The 19,884-nt window shown below is 50.2% G+C and overlaps 1 long non-coding RNA gene across 2 annotated transcripts; it reads left to right on the forward strand.

Moving 5' to 3' along the window:
• Positions 1-4,032: 4,032 nt before the first annotated feature.
• Positions 4,033-9,151, forward strand: LOC121103906. 2 transcript variants are annotated; one of them, XR_005836195.1, is made up of 5 exons: positions 4,033-4,466; positions 4,615-4,764; positions 4,847-4,921; positions 5,714-6,630; positions 8,647-9,151. It is a non-coding gene; the product is annotated as an uncharacterized LOC121103906 (long non-coding RNA). The 2 variants fall into 2 exon arrangements; XR_005836194.1 differs by lacking the exon at positions 4,847-4,921 and having other exon boundaries at positions 4,036-4,466.
• The last annotated feature ends 10,733 nt before the right edge of the window (positions 9,152-19,884 follow it).

A 19,884-nucleotide genomic window follows, 5' to 3' on the forward strand; every position in this document is an offset into this window, starting at 1 on the left:
CTGCAGCAGCTCTCAGATATTAGCGGAGCCCAAGGACGGGGTGGGGGGACCCTCTGGTCTATACCTGCTCAGCCGGAAGCACAGGTGACTGAAATTGGGGGGGCGGTCCTGTGGGACTGACCCGTCATCTGCGGGATCTGATGCTGTCTCTGGGGAGATAGTGCCAGAATGGAGCTGAATAGCAGGACACCAAGCTGGGTGTCTGGAGAATTGCTTGGTGGTGTGAACACCGTTCTCCCTGTATTGGAATTGTTCGCTGGAAACCTTACTATATCCGAGAATTAGGACGTTGACCACCTTGGGGGCTGTTATTCTGCCTGCCATGGGACCCCTTCAGTAGTTCTGTGACGGTGACTTGTCCTGGCATCCTCTCACTGGCTTTGCGGGAGACCCTCTGCAAGAAACCACAGCATGTGGGTGCCTCCTTTGTTGATAAACAACCCGTCCACCCCTCAGCCTTGCCTCTCCCCGGTTCCGGCCTCCCCGTGCTGGAGCTCGGGAGTCACCCCAGCATTTCCCTAAATGTGCTGTAACTGTGAGCGACTGAGAACGGGCAGTGGAGGGCTTCCTGGCTTGGAACCTGGTCTGGCGGAGGAAGGGGCGTAGAGGCTCGTGCAGGGCTCTGCTTCTTCTGTTGGAGTCTGGGCTTGGGGACTGGGGTGCCGAGTGTGTGTGTGTGGGTGCTGCAGCAGCCCTTGGGAAGAATGTGGAGCAGAATCTCCTGGTGCATCAGCCTGGGGATCGGTGGGTGCTGGGACCCTCGGTCAGTACAACCTGCGTCCCAGGAATCTGCTCAGGGTCCGTTGGGGCCTGAAACGGGGGTCCGTCGGCTGCTGCTCTTGCCCCATCGGCGGCATGCTGCTTTCCCATGGCGAGACATCCCGGCCGCTGCTGCAGTGCAGACCCCCGTCACGGGGCACCTGCTCCCGGCTCCGTGCTTCTCCTGTATTCTGTGTTCTCCCCTCCTTCCTTCCCTGTCACCCTCCACTTCTCCGGGGTGGTCTTTCCCAGGCGCAGTGGGGCTGATGTCAGCTCCCCGGTGAAAACCCTCGCGCGCAGCCAGAACACATGGTGAGTGCAATGGGCCAGACTCCGTGACTTCCAGGCCCGGCCCCGCCGGCCTTTCCTGCCTCCTGTCTCGCCACTGCCCACAGGCAACACGCAGCTTCCCGAAGCAGCCTTCGCAGGCGCCCTTCCCTCCTCCTGGGCCCCCTTCAGCCTCCCCCCCGCTGCACCCCTGCTTCCCTCAGCTGCACGTTAGCTCCCAAACACCCTGTGGTCCTGAAACCCTTCCTTGTGACACAGGAAAGACGTTAGCGTTCGGAGCCCACGGCCAAGGAAGCGTTCTCGAGACGTCTTTGGTGCGAAACAGTGGTTTTATTAAAGCACGGGGACGGGACCGGTGGGCAGAGGGCGCTGCACCGGGGTCATGAGAGTGGCCCATTATGCACTTTCAAGTCGGGAGCGGATTGGGGAGAGCATAAGTGTCTAAGGAATTTTGGAAATAAGGTTTCTAGGACCTTGAGGGCCCAGCTATTGTTGGGAAAAGGTCATTTATTACTGTCTAATAAGACCTGAGTCTTGAGACCCTTCAGCTGTGTATCTGCTGAATGCAGATACCCAATGGCTGAGCCGCCCAACAGTTTTTAAATAAACCGCGGGGCAGAAACAAAGTCCCAGTTGGGGCACGCCATCCGATTTTGGGAGTTCCTAGTGTTGCTCTCCACGTTGACAGCATCTGCTGATAGGCCGACCTCACTGATGACACCGGTTGGAGTCCCACAGATGGAAAGATGTTGGTGGGGTTTCCTTTGGGGGTGCAGTAGTGCTGGTGGTGGTTCTTCTCTCCTCCCTCCCTCAAGCTCATTTCCTGGAAACCAGTGTTTCCTGAATCTATATGACACCGCGGAACAGTAGCATTTGACCTTGGCTGTGTATTAAAACCATCTGGAGAGCTTTTGAAAAATATCGGTGCTTTAAGCCCAGCCCCAGAGACTCTGGGTCTGTCCATCTGGGACGGGCCAGGCCTTGCCCTGGGAGTTTAAAAAGGAAAGAAAAAGCAACTCTTTGGCTGAATCGCATTTCAGTCAGAAGTGAGAACCGTGGCTACAGAACAAGGTCTGCCCACCTTTTTCCGTGAAGGGTCAGATAGCGAATATTTTGTGCTTTGCAGGCCGTAGGTCTCCTGCAAATACTCCCATCTGACGCTCTACCACTTACCATAGACAGTAAGGAAGCCCATGCATGTGACTCCGTTTCAATAAAACTTTATTATGAAAAGGGGGTGGGTTGGATTTGGCCCAAGCCTGTGGTTTCCTGACACTTGCTATAGAAGAAATAAAAATATTAGTTTCCTATTTTATTTAACAGTGGTGAAACCTGAAGAGAAGAGAGCTGTAGTTTTGCGTGATACAATGAAAAGAATGTAGGATTTGAAGTCAGAAGCTCTGCTTTCAAGTCCTGCTCTAAATTTGCAGTGGAATCTGAGGGAAGTTACTTAACCTTTCTGATCCTTATGGTTCTGAGAAAGGACGATGCTGACGTGTACCACGCAGGGTGATTTCAAAGCTCAGATGGAATGGGGTGTGTGAACGTGTCTTATAAATTGTAAACGCTAGGCACGTACCACTTGCTCTCACAAATTGCTTGTTGCTCGGCATCTTGTAAATCCATGTGTAATAAACATTAAATATTTAAAAGTAAAGCAAATTAGAAAATTTAAATTTAAATGTGATATAAACATGAAGACTGAGAAAAATGAGTTATACATCATGCATTTCTATTTTCTCAAGCCAGCAGAGTGATTTTAGATTGGTAAAAGCTGCTTGTAAAAGAAGATGGTGTAAATATACATTTTTCCAAAATGGAATTTTCTAGGGAAAATTGGTTTTCATCATGGTTGGGAAATCTACAACTGTAATGTGCTGGTCAGAAGCCGAGGGAGGAGGAAGTGGAGGGGCACAGGTGGGAGCTGAGAGGAGGTCCACCGTAGGCACATCTGACCTTCAACCTTCAGGCAGGAACAGAAGCTGGACTCAGGAGGGAGTGGGCCGAGAGGAAACGGGCTACTAGGCGGAGACAGCCCTTTCTACAAGTTTGGCACAGAAGAGGAAAAATAGGGTGTAGCCTCAAAGGGCATCAAGGGTGGTGTAGACATTATGTCAAAGCAGGGAGGGCGGTGTGTGCAGAGTGGGAAGCCGTGGGACTGGGTGCTGGGGACGCAGGCGGCCTGCGGGCAGCCGGGGAGAGTCCAGCGGGCAGGTGGCCAGTGCCCTGGGCAACGGAAGCCAGGCCCTCTGAGAGGGGCGCAGGGCGCGGGACGCAGTAGGGATGTGGGTAGGGCAGCCTGGCCAGAGGCGGCATCCTGCTTCCTTCCCTCCCCTCCCTGCACCCCTTCCCGCCAGAGGACAGGAGACCGCCTATGTGTGTCCCCGCCGAGCCGCCCGCTCCCGGGTGCCAGGCCTGTGTGGAGTTTGGGCCCAGCTGTGCCGTGACACTCCACGGAAGGCCTGCGCGTGTGCGGGGAGGCAGGCGAGGGAGGCCGTGGTGAACTCGGGTTAAAGCCAGCCTCCTACCCACCGAGAGATGAGAAATGAAAGGGACGTAGCCTGCATTCCTCCTACATTACAAGCCACCTCCTCCTGGAAGCCTGTCCTGACCACCCCTTCTCCCTCCCAGTCTGGGTCACTGCTTCCTCCCGGCCTTCTGCCCTGCGGTGGCTGCGTGTTCTGTCTGCAGCCCCACCGCGCGGCTGAGCTCCCGGCGGAGGCTGGCTTGGTTCTTTCTTGGGTCTGTGTTGGCCACACCTTGCACACGTAAGTTCTATGAAGCGCGTGTTAGCTGATCACTGAGGAGCTGGCTGAGGATCTGAAACCGTGGGGACTGGTCGTAGCGTTTGTCTTTTTCTCTTCTAAACCCTGCTGCTGTGGGAGGCAGTTCGGTGCCTTCCGAAGGACTTCCGCCCCCTCGTGTCCCTCGGCTCCAGAGCGGCTGTGGAGGGCAGTGGCCGCTCTTCCTTTCCTTCCCCGGGAAGCACCTCCTTCCCTCTTTGTGCATTTTGCTGATGCGCTGATGGCCGGGCCAGCTCACCAGTCCACGGCCGCACCCACTGCACCTTGGCGGGGACCTTGGGAAGCCCCCTTTCCGTATTTACCGCTCCGACTTGGCAGCCAATGCTGTCTGGTCAGCTGTCTGGTCTGCACAACCTTGGTTCAGAAGTCCAGAGACCTGGGTTTATTTTTGGGGAAGTCCTTGCTCTGTTTTCTGCCAGGACCTCCCTCAGCCTTGGTTGCCCCGAAAACGACCCATTCACATTTTCCTTTCTCATTTTCAGAGCAGTACAAGTGCTTTGAACGTTTGGGGAGAGTGATATGAAGGAAGGCCGGAGCCATCGCTACGTGGGATACGTGACAGAGTCAGGACCTGTCTCCTGATGCCCAGACGCCCAGGGCGGCCAGAGTCTGGAGGTCGGTGCAGCTCACTTGAGTTCCTGGGACAGCCCTTCGGCCACCGCTGCCCAAGGGGCGAGCCTGTGCCTGCCGCTCAGCCTGGTTCCCCCTGCGGCTCTGTTCTTCCCAGACGTGCTCAGAGCTGGCCTCCCTCCTTCCTTCCCAGCTTTGCTTTTGTAGATCTGGGCTCCCTGCAGGAAGTGGCACTGGCCGGCCGGGAGCCGAGCGGGAAGCCCTTCCACGGACGGAAGCTGATGTGAATTTGAACGCAGGTTCTCCCAAGAGGACTGCTGACGAGAGGCCCCGGGAGCTGCCGGTAGGTCTCGTGGCCTCTCTGTGCTGTGGGCTCGCTCTTCTGAGCTCGGTGGACGGTCTTCCGTTCTCTCGTCTCTCTGCAGTCAGGTCCCACGTGGAGGAGGCAGGGGCTCGGGTCGAGAGAGGAACTTGGATCATCTTTCACAGTCAGGAGCCAGGTCGGGTACAGAAAACTTGGGATTTTTCCACAAAGGGAAGCCCGTCTTCTCGTCAAGGATAAGAAGTGTCGTCAGGCAGGGTGCTCGGGGCTTTTTCAATGTGGGCTGTTGAAACCAAGGCTTTTACCTGTTTAATGTAGCAAGCGCTGAGTGTCTATTGTTTGCACGGCCTTACTCTGGCTGCTGGCGTGAGTCAAATCTGGTCTTTCCTGGCAGGAAGACCAGTAGTGCCAGCACAGGGGTGTGGGAAGCGGGGTGTGCACGGGGTGGGAGTGCTGCCTCTGCGGATAGAGCCGGGGAGGCACCCCGCTGAGCCCCAGCAGCTCCCCTCAGGTGAGGCGGGCCTGTTCACAGCGGGTAGAGGTGACCTGGCAGCCAAGGACCCCCCGCTTGGGCTGTTAGCGGCCTGTGTTGGCGGAGGACTTTGGGAGGTGCAGAGTCCCAGGCTGGTGTGGGAGCTCCAGGATGCTGTCAGGGTCCAGGCAGGAAGGAGGCGGAGGCGGAGGGAAGGGCCTCCGTCCTCGTGAAAGGCCCTCGCAGAAGCCTGGCCCGCAGTGGTGCGTCTGTGTTGTGGAGACAGCTGCGAGGCACGGTCTTCAGTGCGCGGACACTGGCGAGCGGAGCTTACCAACAGGCCCGTGGTGTTGGGCCTGTGGGCGAGGCGGGAGAGGGCGTGTGGGCAGGCCATCGGGGGCTGCAGGTGGGCACTGGGGGCCGCTGGGAAGCCCCACAGCACGGCTATCAGCCTTGGACCCCGGCTACTTCCAAACTGTTTCTCTCCCTTGCTCTTAGACTCCGGCGCTTTGGGGCGGTGGCCGTCAGGTTGTCCTCAGTGGCCTGCCTGGTCGAAGCATCTGCGTTCCCCGTGTCCCACCTCTTTCCCTGACGACCTCCGCTCCGGGCTCACTGTCGCTGTCCCGTGGCCGCTCACATTCAGTGTCCGTGTGGATGAACTGCCCTTATTTTGTAGCCCACTGTCCCTCTCGCCATCCTGCCTTCCCCTGGGCCAGCTTCCCGTCCCCCTTGCTGTGTCCCAGCCCCCGTCGCTGGCACCGTGGACTGTCTGCATCTCGAGGTGCCCCCCGCGCCCGCGCCTCTCTCCCTCCTCAGACCCGAGCAGCAGCAGAAGAGCTCGTGGGCAGCTTCTGAGCGCCGTCTGGAGAGACGTGGTCGAGCGGGTCCAGGGCACGGACTGAGAACTTGCCCGGCCCAGTGGGACCTCACTTAGCGAAGCAGGCTCTGGAGCCCCCAGGCCCGCGGGGAGACACCTTGGGCCCTGAGTCCGCCACCCCCACCCTTTCGTCCCTCCTCGACACCGTCAACCCGCTCAGTCCCCTGTTAGCTCAGGTGCCGTCGCCGTAACTACCTTAGTTCAAACACCCTTAACTACTTTGCTGCACGAGGGCCTGTCTTGCAAAACCCAGCGCTCTGCCTGCTCCGAAGCTGCCCTCTGAGCTCCTGAAGACATTCCCACGGCCTTGCCACGTGGTCTTGGCCTGTGCCTGGGCACGGCTTGCCCACTCGTCCAAACTGGCCTGGCTTGGGCTTCCAGGCTCTCAGGGAGGATCTCAGGGTGCTTACCAAGGTCTCCCCACTCTGGCTGGGTTGGAACTGCATTGTGTCCCCAGCACGACAGCAGCCCTCCCCTGCAGGACCTGTCAGGACGTGCCCCGGACAGGGGCTGCTCGGGGTTTGGCCAAGGACCTGAGGTGAGCCCCTGGACTTCTGGGACCCTTCTGTGGTTCCTTCCTGTCTGGTACCCCGTCCCACAGATTTCTGGCGCCCAAACTCTTATCTGTGTCTCTTCTGCCCACTCCGCTTCCCTTTTCTGTGGTTTGGAAAAGTGCCCCCAGGCAACAGGCCAGCCTGAATGTGGCACTCACCTAGCACACTTCTTTTTTTTTTTTTAAGATTTTATTTATTTATTTGACAGAGGGAGACACAGCCAGCGAGAGAGAGAACACAGGCAGGGGGAACGGGAGAGGAAGAAGCAGGCTCCTAGCGGAGGAGCCTGATGTGGGGCTCGATCCCAGAACGCCGGGATCACGCCCTGAGCTGAACGCAGACGCTTAATGACAGCCACCCAGGCGCCCCATACACTTTTCTTTCCTCAGACATGTTGCCCGCTCTGCCTACTGGCGTCTCTGTGCCAGAGACGGTTACTTCCTACATCGTGTCCAGGTTTGGAGTTGTTTGGGGTGGAGAGTAGGCTCTGCCATGCCGGAGTCGGGCGGCGGGCACCCGCGTCGTGGGGCTGGCCTGGCTCCTGTGCGGGAAGGACGCGGGTTCCCAGGACACTCCAAATGCCTTGACGTGAGAAGTAAGAAATCGCAAGATGAGCCCAAATTGCCATACATTCGGAAATCACGTCCCTAAGTCAACAACACAAGGGTCAAAGAAGAAATCACGACAGGAGTTAAAGACTCCGGAGAACTGAGCAAGAAGGAGGATACCTGCCGTCTGGGGCTGTGGGTCCGGGTGGGAGCAGGGCAGCCAGGGACGTGCCCAGCACCGCATGCTTCCACGTGCAGAAAGACGGGCTCAAAGTTCAGAAGCGAAGAGTGGACTAAAGAGGTAGATAAAAAGTAAAAACAAAGCCAAATAGTGAACAGACACAGATTTTAAAAACAAAATTTTTCTAAACTTTAAAATTTTCTAGATAGAACTGTAGTTATGCCTCCACAAAGCCGGGGGTGAGGGGAAGCGTAAGAAACAGAGCTGCAGTGGGAGAGCAATAGAGCCGCAACTCTGCTCTTTAAAGAGATGGGTGAGATAGAAAAAAAACCTGTACATGACTAATCAAGAAAAAAAGGACAAAAAAAGAGATCCTAACTGTAGATCCAGCAGGTAAAATGTAAGATAATATAATAAGTTTGAAAACTCAAATATACATAAATCTTGAAGTGTATCATTTTCGAAACCAATATGTGGGGGCGCCTGGGGGGCTCAGTTGGTTAAGCGTCTGCCTTCGGCTCAGGTCATGATCCCTGGGTCTTGGGATCGAGTCCCGCATCTGGCTCCCTGCTCAGCGGGGAGCCTGCTTCTCCCTCTCCCTCTGCTCCTCTCCCTGCTCGAGCTCTCTTGCTCTCTCTCTCTCAAATAAAATCTTAAAAAAAAAAAGACACTTCTTCCTGAAAAAGAAGATGGGAGGTCTTGCCCTACAAGAAGACGTGGTATTGGCCTAGAATAGACAGTTTCACCAATAAAATAAAAGAGGCTCACAGAAATGCAGAAGCTACTTTTTCCTCCTGAGGAGTTGTGGGTCTCTGGTAAATAGGGAACACGTCGGTTATTAAGCTGGGACAATTGCACATTCAAGTAGAAAAATCAGAAATAATATCCTATTTACCTCCAGCACAAAAATAAGCTAGATTGACTAGAGACTTAATATGAAAGGTAAAGCTCTAAAACTTCTAGAAAATAATATAGAAGAATATCTATGGCCTCGGCGTAGGATAAGATTTGTTAAGGCATAAAGAGCTCATTGAAAAAGGAAAGATGCACGAATCACAATTAAGAGCTTATCTTTTGAAAGATAATATAAAGGAAGATAAACTCAAGCTAAAAGCCGGGAGAACATATTGGCGATAACATAACCAAGGGGCATCAAAAGGTCTGCGGACGCCAGCTGGCGGCTCGGGTCTGGCCCACTGGCCGTTCTTCCACAGCTGCCGAGGTAAGAATGCTTTTTTTTCATTTGGGTAAACTTTTTTTTTTTTTTTGAGATAACTGTAGATTCACATGCAGCTTTAAGAAACAATACGGAGATCCAGATCTTCGCCCAGTTTCTTCCAGTGGTAACATCGTGCGAAACAGTATGTTCACTGGGACGATGGCGATACAGTGAAGACGAAGCCTTCAGGCCAGCGCGGGGCTGCCTGTGCTGCCCTTCTGCAGACACCCCCTTCCCTCCCATCCCCTTCCCCAGCTTGACCCCCGGCAACAACTAATCTGTTCTCCGTTGTGTAATACCGTGACTTCGAGAATGTTGTATGAATGACATAATACAGTGTGTGACCTTTTGGGATTGGCTCTTCTCACCCCCATGATGTTTTGGCGAGTCGTCACAGCTGTTGCGTGAGCCACGATCGTTCCTGTCGAACGCTGAGTGCGGTCCACGGTAGGAGTCCACGGTAGGAGCGGACCACGGTGTGTGGCCGTGCCCCACAGAAGGACATCTAGATTGTTTCCGGTTTTGGGCTGTTAACAGATAAAGTCACTATAAACATTCACGTAGAGTTGGCGTGTTTCTCTGGCACGCGTGCCTGGAGCCGTACTTGCTGAGTGGATGGTTGTGGCGTGTTTACTTTTTAAGGAACAGCCAAACTGTGTCCAGTGTGGCTGCAGCATTTCGTGTCCCTGCCGCGCCCTGCAGCGCGGGTGTTGTCCCATGTCTGATTCCGGCTGTCCTTGCGCTGTGTAGACAGTGCTGTTTACCGGCGTTTACCTGGTCTCTTCCTGTGCTTGTTTGCCGTCTGTGCTGGGTATCCTCTTCGGCAAAGTCGCTCTTTGTTTCTTTTGCCCACTTTCTAATCGGATTGTTTGTTTCCTGTTGTTGTTGAGTTTTGAGAGCTCTTTATATATTCTGGATACTAGTTCTTTGTCGGATACGTGGTTTGCAGATATTTTTCTCCCACTCTGTAGCTCATTTTTCATCCTCTTAACAGGGATTTTTTTTTTACAGGCAAAATTTTTAATTTTAATAATGTCCAGTTTATCAGTTTTTCCTATTATGAATGGTGCTTTCGTTGTCAAGACCAAGGATTTTTTGGTCACCCCTAGATCCCAAAGATTTTGTTTTTTCCAAAAGCTATATTGTTTTACGTTTTTTAAGCCCAGAATCCATTTTGAGTTAACTTTTGTATAAGCTGTGAAACTTAGGGTGAGTTCTTTCCTTCCTTCCCTCCCTTCCCCTCTTTCTTTCTTTCTTTGGCCTGGAGACGTCCAACCACTCTAGCACCGTTTGTGGAAAAGACTGTGTTTCTTCCGCAGCTTCCTCAAGAACCCGTTGGGCGTGTGTGGGGATTTGTTTCTGGATCCTCAGTTCGTCGCACTGATCTGTGATCTGTACCTTCAGCAAAACCCGAGTCTCGGTTGCTGTGGTTGTTTGAAAAGTATTGAAATTGGGAAGACCGATTCCTCACACTTTAGTTATCTTTCTCAGAGTCCTTTTAGTTGTTCTAGTTCCTTTGCCTACGCCTGTGAATTTTTAGAATAACCTTGTCCTGTGCCTACAAAAATGTGGCTGGGATTTTGATAGGACTTGTGTTAAACCTGTGTGTCAGTTTTTCTTTTCTTTTTTTCTTCTTTTAAGATTTGATTATTTGTTGGGGGGGGCGTGAGGGGCAGAGGGAGAAGGAGAGAAGCAGACTCCCACTGAGCGCCGAGCCCAACATGGGGCATGATCTCAGGACCCTGCGATCATGACTTGAGCTGAAATCAAGAGTCAGACACTCAATTGACTGAGCCACCAGGTGCCCCAATGTGTCAGTGTTTCTATGTTGGCAACCACAACATTTGTAAATAGGGTCAGTTTTATGTTTTCCTTTCTGATCTCTCTGCCTTCTGTTATTTTTCTTGCCTCACTACTGGCTCGCATGTGCAGCCCTATGTTGAGTTAGAGCAGTGAGTGTGGGCTTCCTGGCTCTGCTCTCTCAGGGTGGTGGGTGCGTCTCACAATGAAATATAGAGTCATCTGCAGTTCTTGTTGATGTTCTTTATCAAGCTGCAAAAATTCGTCTTCGTTCTTGTTTTTCGGAGAGTTCTTTTAAAATCATGAATGGGTCTTTTATTAGTTTCTTAGGACTACTATTTAAAAAATACCACAAGGGGTGTCTGAGTGGCTCAGTCAGTTAAGCATCTGCCTTCGGCTCAGGTCATGATCCCAGGGTCCCAGGATCAAGTCCCACATTGGGCTCTCTGCTCAGCAGGGAGCCTGCTTCTCCCTCTCCCTCTGCTGCTCCCCCTGCTTGCGCTCTCTCTTGCCTATGCTTTCTATCTCTCTCTCTCTCTCACTCAAATAAATAAATCTTTTTTTTTTAAGATTTTATTTATTTATTTAACAGAGATAGAGACAGCCAGCGAGAGAGGGAGCACAAGCAGGGGGAGTGGGAGAGGAAGAAGCAGGCTCATAGCGGAGGAGCCTGATGTGGGGCTCGATCCCATAACGCCGGGATCACGCCCTGAGCCGAAGGCAGGAGCTTAACCGCTGTGCCACCCAGGCGCCCCTCAAATAAATAAATCTTTTAAAAAAATACCACAAATTGGGTAGCTTAGAACAACAGAAATCTATTCGCATGGTCTGGAGGCTGTAAGTCCAAAATCAAGGAGTCAGTAAGTCCAAGGTCCCTCTGAAGCCTGTGGGGGAGTCATTCCTCACCTCTCCCTAGCTCCAGCCACCTGCTCGCTGTCTCCAGTGTTCTTTGTTTGTGGGGGCGTCGTTCCAGTCATGTCTCCACGTGGACCCCTCTTTGTCTTCATGTCGTCTTCCCTCTGTCTCTCTGTCCAAATTCCCTCATTTCATAAGGACATAGTCATATTGGATTAGGACCAACCCTAGTGACTTCATTTTAACTTGATCACCTCTGTCAAGACCCAGTTTCCAAGTAAGGTCATGTTCTGATGTGCCTTGGGGTTAGGACTGCAGTGTATCCTTTTGGGGGGACATAATTCAACCTATAGCAAATGTTGAATTTTGTCAAATGCTTTCTCTGTATTGGGTGATATGATCATGTGATTTTTCTTCTTTAGCTGATTAATATGATGGATTGTAGTGATTGCTTTTTCAAATACTGAACCGGCTTTGTATTCCTGAAATAAACCCCACTTAGTCATGGTGTATAATTATTTTTATGTATTGCTAAATTCTATTGGTTAAGGATTTCTAATTTCTAAGACTTTGTTAAGGATTTTTGCAATTTTTTCCATGAAGGATATTGGTCTATTGTTTCTTTGTTTTGTACTGTCTTTGGTTTTAGTATTATGGTGATACTAGTTATCTAAAATGAATTGGGAAATGTTTCCTGTACCAGGAGGAGACTGTGTAGAGCTGATGTTAATTTTTCTTTGATTGTTTGGTAGAATTCTCTAGCGAAACTATCTGGGCTTGGATATTTCTTTTTTGGAAGGCTTTTAATTATGAGTTCAATTTCTTTAATAGTTAAGGGGCTGTTCCAATGATCAATTTCAGATTGGGTGAGTTGTGACAATTGCGAGTCCTTGAGGAAGGGATTCGTCTTCCGAAGCTGTCTAACTTCGTGTCTGACGTTCGTGCTTGTAGTTACGTGTGTAGAATTGTTTGGTGTCTGCGGGGTCTGCAGTGACATCTGTTCTGTTTTGTTCCTGATATTGGTAATTTGTGTCTTCTCCTTTTCTTTTCATCCAGTCTCGCTAGATGTTTATTAATTTTGTTGATCCTTACAAAGAGGCAGTTCTTTGTTTCATTGATTTTCTCTATTGTTCTTCTGTCTTCAATTTCACTGATTTCAGCTTTTCTTAATTACTCACTTCTGTTTTCTTTGGGTTTCATTTGCTTTTCTTCTTCTGTTTCTCCTTTAGGGTCAAAGCGGAGGTCATTAATTTCTAAGCCTCCTTATTTCCTAGTATAGGCTTTTAATGCTATAAATTTCTCTTTAGGTGATGCTTTACCTATATAAAACACTTGATAGTGTTTTTCATTTTGTGTTGTGTTTTCATTTTCATTCAGTTCAAAATATTTTCTAGTTTTCCTTGTGATTTCTTTATTCTGTGGGTTATTTTGAAGTGTGTTACATAGTTTACAAATGTTTGGAGATGTCCACATATTTTCTGCTATTGATTTCTGATTTCATTCTCTGCGGCTAGACAGCATACCGCATATGACTTGAATTCTTTTGCATTTATGGAGACTTATTTCACAGCCCAGGATATAGCCTTCATGGTTTATGTTCTGTGGGTACTTGAAAAGATATATGTTCTGCTGTTGGGCACAGCAGCCTGTACATGTTGATTGGATTGCATTGGTTCATAGTATCCTTGAGTTCTTCCGCATCCTTACTGATTTTCTGTCTAGTTGTTCTGTTGGTTGTTGAGAGAGTGTTGTTGAAGTCTACATTTATAATTGTGGATTTGTGCATTTCTTCTTTCAATTTGATTAATTTTTGCATCACGTATTTTGCAGCTCTCGTTTGGTACACACTTAGGATTGCTGTGTTCTTGGTGGAATGATCTTTTATAATTATATAGTATCCCTCTCTGAGACTTTCTTAGTGATTTTACTTTGAGGTCTGTTTTATCTGATATTAATATAGCTATGTTTTCTTCCCTTTGATTAATGTTTGCATGACATATTTTTTCTTATTTTATTTTCCTATCTTTTTATTTTTTACTTTAAAATATATCATTATATTTGAAGCAAGCTTTTTGTAGACATGATACATTTGGGTCATGTTTTTTAATCCACACTGACAGTCTGTGTCTTTAAATTGGTATTTTTTTTTAGACCATTTACGTTTAATGTAATTATTGATATGTTAGGGCTCAAGTCTGCATTTTATTTTTTGTTTCCTGTTTTTTTTTTATTTCTCTATTTTCCTATAGTTCACTTGGACATTTTTTTAATAATTCAATTTTGATTTATCTGTAGTATTTTTAAATCTTAAAACTGAAGGTGTTACCTTATTTATACTTAACTTCTCGTAGTCTATGCCTGTTGACTTTATTTATTTGAGTGAAGTGTAGAAATCTTACTTCCCTTTACTCTCCCTGCTTATAATGTAGTTGTCTTAAAAATGAACACTAAAAAAAGTGTTCATTTAGTACCATATATATGACAGCGTTAGAGTTTTGTTTCAACTGTCAAATATAATTCAGAAAACTCAAGGGAAGGAAAGCCTATTGTATTTACCCATATTTTTTCTTACCATGTCCTTTCTTATTTCCTGATGTTTCAAGGTTCCTTCTTTTATCATTTCCTCTTTGTTTAGAGAACTTCCTTTGGACTTTTTTTTTTTTTTTTTTTTTTTAGGGTAGGTTTGCTGGTGACAAATTCTTAGTTTTCCTTCATTTGAGAATGTCTTAATTTCCCCTTCATTCCTGAAGGATATTTTCACTAGGTATACAGATCTTTTCTTTTAGCACTTGAGAAATAGTGTGCCACTTTCTTCTGGCCTCCATGGTTTGTGATGAGAAATCCACTGTCATTCAAATAATTTTTCTTATGATGGTGTCATTTTTCTCTGTGCACTTTCAAGATTTTTTTCTTGGTCCTCGGTTTTCAGAAGTTTAATAATGATGTGTCTTGGCATGGATTTCTTTGAATTTATGCTGCTCTGGGTTCACACAGCTTTCTGAATGTGAAGGTTTTAAAAATCTTTCTGCTGTTCAGATTATATAATTCTAGTGTTCTCTCTTGTAGTCATTGGTTATTTCATGTCCCCTCAATTCTGTTGTTGAGGTTATCTACTTTTTAAAAATTTCACTTATTGTATTTTTCAATTCTAATTTCCCCATTTTTTATACCTTTTTTTCCCTGAGACTCTCTATTTCTTTCCTGAGGGTTTTTATTTTTTCATTTGTTTTAAGAGTATTTGTAATTGTTTGGTGAAGTATTTTATCATGGCTGCTTTAAAATGTCTGTCAGGGGGTGTCTGGGCGGCTCAAGTTGGTTAAGCATCTGACTCTTGATTTCAGCTCAAGTTATGATCTCAGGGCTGTGAGATCGAGCCCTATCTGTCAGGCTCTGTGCTGGGTGTGGAGTGTGCTTGAGATTCTCTCTCCATCTCCTGCCTCTCACCCCCCTGAAATGAGATGAGATGAGATGAGATGAGATGAGATGAGATGAGATGAGATGGAATGAAATAAAATAAAAAAGGGGCACCTGGGTGGCTCAGTCAGTTGAGTGTCTGCCTTCGGTTCAGGTCATGATCCAGGGTCCTGGGATTGAGCACCACATCAGGCTCCCTGCTCAGAGGGAAGCCTGCTTCTCCCTCTGCCTGCTGCTCCCCCTGCTTGTGCTCTCTCTCTCTCTGTCAAGTAAATAAAATCTTTAATAAAATAAAATAATGAAATTCTAACATCTGTGTCATCTTGGTGTTGGTGGGTATTATCTTTTCTCATTCGGTTTGAGACTTTCCTGGTTCTTGGTAAAACAGGTGAGTTTAGATTGAAACCTGGACATTTTCTTACTATGCTCTGAGACTCTAGCTTTTATGCAAACCTTCTGTTTCACTTGGCTTTCTCTGGCACTGCTCCAGCAGGGAAGCAGGGGCCACCTTGATACTGCCAGCTGAGGGTAGAAGTTCCGGTTCTCCTCACGGGGGAGAGGAGGCTGCCGTTGGATGGGGGGAGTTCTCGTTCCCCACGTGGTCTCCAGCGATACTCTGGTGTCTGTGGCTTCGTCACCACTCGGGCAAGTCCTGACCCTCCAGCAACGCCCTGCTGGCACCACCTGTGGGAAACTTATTGCTGCCACGTGGGTGTGGATGTCCAGGCTTCCCAGGTGGCCTTCATGGATGACAGGCAGCCACGGTCGCGGCGGCGGGGGGAGAGCTGGCTTCATTACTGGCTGCAGGGATCGATTCCCGGCTGCCGACTTGGCCTTCTGCAGCATCACTGGGCTGGGAGTTTTGGAGCGACTCATCGCAGCCCCGTGAGGGTGGAAGTCTAGGCTCCCTGCTCGTCTTTGCTGGAATGCATGCACTTGGGGCGCGCGCGCGCGCGTGTGTGTGTGTGTGTGTGTGTGTGTGTGTTTAGCTGGGGTGGGTCAGTTATTGTTTAGAAGTTTTCTGGGGTGCCTGGCTGGCACAGTTGGTTGAGTGTCTGACTCTTGGTTTGGGCTCAGGTCATGATCTCAGGGTCGTGGGACCGAGTGCCACACTGGGCTCCACGCTCAATATGGAGTCTGCTTGGATTCTCTTCCTCCTTACTCTCCCTCCTCCATAAATCTCTCTCTCTCTCTCTCTCTCTCTCTCTCTCTCTCTCTTTTTTTTAAGTTTTCTGCATGTGAGGCTGCCCCATTTCTAGTCCTTTGGCTGGAGAGAACAGGTTTTGTGGGGCTTTTTTTGGTCTGTCTGTTGGTGCTTGTGGGTTCTTCAATTCTAGGTCTAGGATATAGGAGGCAAGAAGATAACCCAGGGAATTCATCACCATGTTGTCCTTTGGTCCCAAGATCATAGTTGTCTTATGTTTGATTTATACTTAATACCCAGGTTTTTAGCAGAAGGAGTAGGAAAAGATCCATTTATATCATCTTCCCAGAGTAGAAGTTCTAAGAATGGTTTCTACATTTTTTAATGGTTAGGGGAAAATTTTTCAAAAGAATATTATTTTATGACACATGAAATTATATGAAATTCAAGTTCCAATGTCTACAAATAAAGTTTTATTGGAAAACAGCCTCCCCCATTTACAGACTGTTTCCACTGCTGAGCAGTAGTGGAGTTGAGCTGTACGGCAGACTGTGCTTGCAAAGCCTCAAGTGTGTGTTCTCACCCTGTACCAAAACGTTCTTTGGCCTCTGGATTGAGATCTAGAATGTTTTTTTAAAAACAAGCAAAAAGATTGGGGGCACCTGGGTGGCTCAGTCGTTAAGCATCTGCCTTCGGCTCAGGGCGTGATCCCAGCGTTCTGGGATCAAGCCCCACATCAGGCTCCTCCACTAGGAGCCTGCTTCTTCCTCTCCCACTCCCCCCACTTGTGTTCCCTCTCTCGCTGGCTGTCCCTCCCTCTGTCAAATAAATAAATAAAATCATAAAAAAAAAAGAAAAGCAAAATAAAAAACTGGAAATCGATGAGAAAAGGAAACAAGCTGATAGAAGGTTGGGAATAGGCATCCTGTAGAGCTGGAGGCGTGAGAGCCTCAGGGCACGTCCTCAGGCCGAGAGCCGGCCCTCCCACCCGCTGGCCTCCGAGGGCTGGGCGAGTTCCGACCACCCTGGGGCTCAGGAGGCTTCTCTGCTCTCTGCCCCAAGTTGCTGGTTGTCAGAGCTTTGCTCACCTCGTGGGGCTGGCAGCCAAGGGGCCGGGCGTCGTGCTGCGGGCTTCTGGTCAAACTCCAGAATCCTGAGACGGTGGCTTTTGACAATTTTGTCAAGTGTTGTTATTGCTTTTTGGGGAGAGGATGTATCAATTGAAATATTTTGTAGTAGAATTGCTGTGGAGAAAAGAAAAGGTAAAATGGAAGGATCAGCTTTGGTGGGCAGCGTACGCACTCAGGAATAGCGCAGGTCCGCGCGGGGGAGGAAGTACCGAGAAGGGAAGGATATGAGTTTTCAGGTTGAAAGCAGCCGACAAGGCCCCAAGATAATAAATGGGAAAATGAAAACCTACACTGAGACATAGCATGGAAATATTTTAGAACATTGGGTACAGCCTCAGAGAGAGAATCTCCATTAATAGGTACGGGATGGGGGAGTATCATTGAATTTTGCACAACATCACGTCCAAACTCAAATCTGTTCTTAAATTACTCTAGAATAAAGGTAAAATTAGCACTTGTTCAGAAAGGTAGGGTCTCAAAGAATGTATGCCCCACATACTTGTTCTCAAAAAGCTGCGGAGGGATGTGCTCCATGAACCAGTAAGCCCCAAAGGAAGGGGTCTGGGAGCCGAAGGGGGCCCAGCGGCCTCCCCGCGGCCGGCAAAGCGAGGAGCGCTCTAGCAGCCTCCAGTCCCGGGAGGAGCAGGACGGGCAAGACGCCAGGGTGACGTCTGCATGGAGAAAAGTGAACGGACCTGGGAGGTGCTGCTCGAGATGGCAGGAAACCCAAGTGCGTGGAAGAAGAAAAAAGCAGTCGGGTCCTGGAGAAGGTCGTGTAAGAATAAAAATAATCATAAGCACAACTTTATAAATATTAACACTTTCTTATTTTCATGACATGTAATGACTGGGTGGCAGCTGGCTTTTCCGTAGTCACGTCGAAGTGGGAGCGCTGGAAAGTTTGGCGTGGACGCGCCACCAGATCTAACCAATTCACATAAAAAATCAACCCTATTGAAGCACTAAGTACGTAACATACATAAGTACATTAATTGAAGTATTCTTTACACCGAGTAAAATGAATCCACCGTGACAGACGGACGCGTGGTCACCAGCCACACACGGAGCGTTTCAGCCGCGCAGAAGGCTGTTGGCGGCCCGTCAGGCGCTCCCCCTCCGTGGCCCCAGGCGCGGTCTGGTGGCGTTCTGCCCTGGGGATGTGCACCGTGTACCCCACGCCCGTCCCCCTGGATTCAGAGCCACCGGAAGAACGGAGTCGGGGCCGAGCAGAAGCAGGAAGACCTGGGTCCCCGACCGAAGGTCCCCGCGCCTGCGGTGTCAGCCCACGTCTGCGGGTTTGCCTCCTCGCTTCACGCAGGTCTGTGTTCCGCTGTCAGCCCCGCCCCCGGGGCCCCTGGTCCCCTCCGTGCCGTGTTTCTTCGTCGCCCTGTGGCCACCGACGTTGCGCGTCTCTGTTGCACACTCGCTGCTGCACCTACGAGACCGTGCGCTTTGCGGTGTCTGGAACACGCCGTCTCAGCCTTTGTGGAGCGCCCAATGGGGGCTCCCTGAGGACAAGTGAGGCCTGTGCCTGTCGTTTCTGTCAGTCTGCACGCGCCTTACTTGGGGGGCAGGGAGAGGCTGAGGGTTGCTGCTGTGATACTAAATTTCCACCGGGTTGTGGCCCTCGGGCGGCCCCACGTGCAGGCCCCGCATGCAGACGGGGGCTTCGAGGTGAGCAGAGCCGGTCCAGTCCGCGGTGGTGTGGGGGCTTGGAGGCTGCACCCTGGCCCAGGCTCTCCCTGGCTGTGTCGGGACCGGATGGACACCCGTCCACCCCAGAGCCTTCTGGCCGCGGACCTCTGTGTCCTGGGTCTGCTCTTGCACACCGCAGACTCACCAGCGTCTCCGGAGCAGGCGGCCTCTCAGAACGCTTGACCGGCTGGCAGAAAGGCCCAGAACACAGTAAGGAGACCGCTGCTGCTGTGGGGAGGCCCGGGCATGAGCGTCACTGGCGCTCTCAGCAGTAGAACTAATTGAAGTGGGTGTGGCCGCGGGCGAGGTGGCGTCCTGAGCTCGGAAGCTTCCAGTCGGCACCTCGTGCTAGGAGCGCACCCCGAGCGCTGAGTCTTGTTCGGGCTGATGGGCCTCCTGTGCTGGTTGGATGATAATTATGTGGATTTTCTTCTGAAACTTAATTTCACAAACTGTCAAAATGGGATGGTTATATTTATCTCTTAAATCATTAGGGAATAATAATTAGACCAAAAATGGTTTTAAATGTTTCTGTATTAATAATTTTTAGCTTGAAATCACGGCTGCTAACTGGTTCTTGGGTTGGTATTTGGAACGGTCTTGGGGGACTCTTCCGTGCTCGGCTGCAGGCGACGGGGGCAGAGCGGGTGGGCACGGAGGCTGATTTGGGGCTCGCTGGGGAGCAGCGGTGGTTAGCGTGCGTGAGGCCTCCCTCTGCAGCCCTGGTCCGACCGCTGTGCTGCGCCAACGTGTTTAGCGACAGCAGTGGGTGTACTTGGGCCAGGCTCCCGTCCTGCCTGGGTGACGAGCCCAACCTGAAGGGGGCTGTCAGCTCTAGGACTAGGACTGACCGCAGGACCTGCTTCCACGGACTCAGCGCCTATGGCCCTGGACAGGTGCTAGCCCGCCAAGTCCGCCCAGCCCTTCGGGTGGGATTCGTGCTGTAGGAGAGGACATCTGGCTCAGAGGATGAAGAGTCTGCCCCAGGTCATTTCTCGTCCCTCCCTGCTGCCTGTGTCCGGAGAGCCTAGCGGGCACCAGCCGGAGGTCAGGGCCATGGGGCTCCTCAGCGATCAAGGTAATTGTCAGAAGACAGACATGACTTGTATTCTCGAGATGCTTGTATTCCCATGGAAGAGACACACGGTAAACCAGAAGATAAATAAGAAAATGCCAGATAGCAAGTACCAGACGGAATTAAGATAAAGGCAATGTGATGAGGGGGGGTCACATCTTCAGACAACTCTTAGGG

Source organism: Ursus maritimus, unplaced genomic scaffold (genome assembly GCF_017311325.1).
Source record: "Ursus maritimus isolate PB19 unplaced genomic scaffold, ASM1731132v1 scaffold_2, whole genome shotgun sequence".
In the NCBI taxonomy this organism is placed as follows: Eukaryota; Metazoa; Chordata; class Mammalia; order Carnivora; family Ursidae; genus Ursus; species Ursus maritimus.